We start from the raw sequence: 4,164 nt of genomic DNA, 5'->3' as shown, positions 1-4,164 counted from the left end.
CCCCACCTCCAACCTCAGTCAAGGGTTCAGGGACTGGCTCTTCCACCCAGGAATGCTGCAGGCACTTCCTCGAGATACTCAGAGTCTCAGATTATTTACAGAGCTGATGCTCTGGGGCCACTGTCCCCGGATCCACGCTTCTGGTCCTCTGGGTCTACTCCTTCAGGAAGGAGATAGGTTCTGATCAGGTGGTGGTAGGACCTTCAGACCAGAGTGGATGCATTCGTCAGTAGATTCTTCAAATCACTCCAGGGCTCCTTGCGCCTATAGAGAAAACTGCCCACTTGGACTGGCATCCTTGGCACATCCGTTTGTGTCTGAGTAATCAATCTGAGAAAAACGCTGATGACACCGTTCACACTGGTAAGGCTTCCTGCCGCTGCGCCGCATTTGTGGCTTTGCAGATGGTACTTCTACATGAAGCACATATCACACATATCACACTCAAGCGGCTGCTCACCAGTGGGTATGAGGATGTGCCTCTTGAGGCGGTAACTGCTCCTGAAAGCTCCGAAGCCGTGTTTACAAGTAAAATTCTTGGGAATCTCTACTTGAAAATAACCATTCTGTTCCACTACCACCAGCCTTTTAACAGTCTTTTTCAAATGGGAGGCCTCAACCAAGCCGTCGCCGTCTTTGCGGTTCCGGGACTTATTGCTGTCGTTTCGATGGGCCTGACTCGAGTGCCTCAGCCCATTAGGGCTGCCTGCTCGCTCGCCGTTCTCGGCCTTCTTGCTGGCAACCGGCTCAGCATCATCTTGCTGGCTGCGGTGCGAAGCAGGCTCACACCTGTTAGGCCTTCACAAGCCAGGAGTGTCGCCTGAGCCATGCTGAAGTCTCACTTAACACACCCCAAGTTAGGGCGCTCCTCGGTCCAGCTCTCCTTGGGACACTGCTGTCTGAAGAACTGTCACCAGCTTCGCGTAACAGCTCCCTCGTGTCCCTTCAGTTCTGCTGCCATACTGAACCTCCTGATTCTTCAAACAGAACTCAGGGTGTCCTCCAAAGCGGGAAGGAGAGGCGTTCCACGAATCCCTGGCCTCTGCCCGGCTCCTGCCTCCTCTCTGCAGAGACAGAGGATCTGCCAGTCCTTGTTTTCCAGTTGAGTTCTCTTTTTTTTTAAACTTTTATTTAATGAATATAAATTTCCAAAGTACAGCTTATGGACTACAACGGCTTCCCCCCCATAACGTCCCTCCCACCCGCAACCCTCCCCTTTCCCACTCCCTCGCCCCTTCCATTCACATCAAGATTCATTTTCAATTCTCTTTATATACAGAAGATCAGTTTAGCATACATTAAGTAAAGATTTCAACAGTTTGCTCCCACACAGAAACATAAAGTGAAAAATACTGTTTGAGTACTAGTTATAGCATTAAATCTCAATGTACAGCACACTAAGGACAAAGATCCTAAATGAGGAGTAAGTGCACAGTGACTCCTGTTGTTGACTTAACAAATTGACACTCTTGTCACTCTTGTTTATGGCCTCAGTAATCTCCCTATGCTCCAGTCATGAGCTGCCAAGGCTATGGAAGCCCCCTGAGTTCATTGACTCTGACCATATTTAGACAAGGTCGTAGTCAAAGTGGAAGTTCTCTCCTCCCTTCAGAGAAAGGTGCCTCCTTCTTTGATGACCTGTTCTTTCCACTGGGATCTCACTCGTGGAGATCTTTCATTTAGGTGGTGTTTTTTTTTTTTTTTTTTTTTCCAGAGTGTCTTGGCTTTCCATGCCTGAAATACTCTCATGGGCTTTGCAGCCAGATCTGCATGCCTTAAGGGCTGATTCTGAGGCCAGAGTGCTGTTTAGGACATCTGCCATTCTACGGGTCTGCTGTGTATCTCACTTCCCATGTTGGATCATTCTCTCCCTTTTTTACTCTATCAGCTAGTATTTGCAGACACTATTCTTGTTTGTGTGATCCCTTTGGTTCTTAGTCCTATCATTATGATCAATTGTGAACAGAAATTGATCACTGGGACTAGTGAGATGGCATTGGTACATGCCACCTTGATGGGATTGAATTGGAATCCCCTTACCGTTTGAGGTAAGTCAGCTTGAGCATGTCCCAAATTGCACATCTCTTCCCTCTCTTATTCCCACTCTTATATTTAACAGCGATCACTTTTCAGTTAAGTTTCAGCACTTAAGAATAATTGTGTATTGATTACAGTATTCAACCAAAAGTATTAAGTAGAACAAACAAAAAAAAAAATACTAAGAGGGATAGTTCTCCCAACTGTTCCGGAAACCTGTCGGGCGTGGGCTCGCGCTGCCATGGCTGCCAGGTGCCTCCACCAGGCCCCAGCACACCCTGCCGAGCCCGCAGCCGCTGCTGTCCCCGCCGGACCCAAGGCAAGTTTACAAACACCAACCGGAGGCGCGTTTTCCTGGAAGCACATCCCCCTACCTCTCGTCCTCGCTGCCAAGCCGCCACATCCACTTCCGGCTCGGGAGCCCGGGAAGGCGGAGGTGGTGGGAAAGGTGGTGAGGCTGGGACGTTTGGAGTGGTCCAGCTGGTGAGAGTGCGGGGCCGGAGCAGGAGTCTCTGTGTTTTGATATTTAGTTTTATGACAGAGTAGTAGCAAGAAACACAGGTAGTGTAGTTTTAATCTTCTTAAGTTTGGAAAAACTTGCTTTGTGGCCTAAGGTATGATCTGTTCTGGAAAATGTTCTATTTGCATTTGAGAACAATGTATATGTGTTGTACCTGAAACGTCCAATTCCCACCAATTAAGATCACCAGGAGCCGAGGCTGATGCAAGCGCCAAGAGTTTTATTTCAAACTCTAGTTTGGTCCGACGTTCACACCAGGCACAGCTGGGCTGGATCGGCAGCCCCTACAGTAAGGTCGTTAGGGTTTTTATACAGTTGAACAAACAATTTCGGCTGTACAACATCTGATAGGCTCATATTTTAAATTTATATTTGCCATTCTATGATTGGCTAAAGTATAGGGTCCGAGCCGCTAGAGTGCACGTGCCAAACTGCAGGGTTTCCGGATGTTACCAGTCACATTAACTGCCTGATAAGACACCTGAAACTTTAGGTGTTTCCCTGCTATCTGCTAATTGGCTGTTGCTAGGGGACTTTATTGCAAGGGGAGCTTATTTTTTTTCTTTTAGGAGCTTTTGGCTTAGGGTTCAGGGCCCCGTCAGGCCCAAGATACAAGATGGAGGCCTAGTCTAAAATAGCTGGGCCTTGATCCAGGCTCAGGTCTCTCACATGCTGGTTTTGTCTGTTAGGTGTTTTTCATGTACAGATTTTTTTTAAAGATGTATTTATTTATTTGAAAGTCAGAGTTACACACAGAAAGGAGAGGCAGAGAGAGATAGAAAGTCTTCCATCCACTGGTTCACTCCCCAGATGGCCGCCACGGCCGGAGCTGCACTGATCTGAAGCCAACAGCCAGGAGCTTCTTCTAGGTCTCCCTTACTGGTGCAGGAGCCCATGGACTTGGACCATCTTCTACTGCTTTTCCAGGCCACAGCAGAGCTCTGGATCGGAAGTGGAGCACCCGGAACTTGAACCTGTGCCCACATGGGATGCCGGCACTGCAGGCCATGGCTTTACCCACTACACCACAGAGCCAGCCTCTCCTCATGTACAGATATTTAAGTCCACTCTTTCCTTATTGATCTTCACTCTAAATATTCTATCCAGTTTTGAAGGTGGGGTATTGAAGTCTTCTACTGTTATTGTATTGCTATCTGTTTTCATTTCTGTTAATACTTGCTTTATATGTTTAAGAGTTCCAAAGTTGGTGTATATACATTTAAATGTAATGTATTTTACCGAACAATTGATCCTTTTATCACCATACATTGTCCTTTGGTGTGCTTTATGACAGTTTTCTATTTAAAGTTATTTTTTCTGATGTAAGAACACTCCTGCTCTTTTTAAAAAAAGGAATTATTGATTGATTTGAAAGGCACAGTGACAGAGAGAAAGTGAGAGAGATTGAGACAACTCACACACACACACACACACACACACACAGATCTTCCCTCTGTTGGTTTACTCCCCAAATGCCTGTAACAGCCAGGACTAGACCAGGCTGAAGCTAGGAGCCAGAAACTCCATGGTGGTCTGCCACATGGGTGGCAGGGCCCCAAATATTTGGACTACTGTCAGTTTCCTTGGCAGACACATTATTAGCTGGA

At 47.0% G+C, this 4,164-nt stretch overlaps 1 pseudogene; it reads right to left on the bottom strand.

Annotated features, from left to right (window-relative positions):
- Window positions 1-238: 238 nt before the first annotated feature.
- LOC138847500 (zinc finger protein 740 pseudogene) lies at window positions 239-829 on the bottom strand (annotated as a pseudogene).
- Between the last annotated feature and the right edge of the window lie 3,335 nt (window positions 830-4,164).

This window comes from Oryctolagus cuniculus, chromosome X (genome assembly GCF_051225735.1).
Source record: "Oryctolagus cuniculus isolate XC-2025 breed Fujian yellow rabbit chromosome X, ASM5122573v1, whole genome shotgun sequence".
In the NCBI taxonomy this organism is placed as follows: Eukaryota; Metazoa; Chordata; class Mammalia; order Lagomorpha; family Leporidae; genus Oryctolagus; species Oryctolagus cuniculus.
The sequence above is the reverse complement of the archived record's forward strand: the minus strand, read 5'-3'. Positions and strand labels throughout refer to the sequence as shown.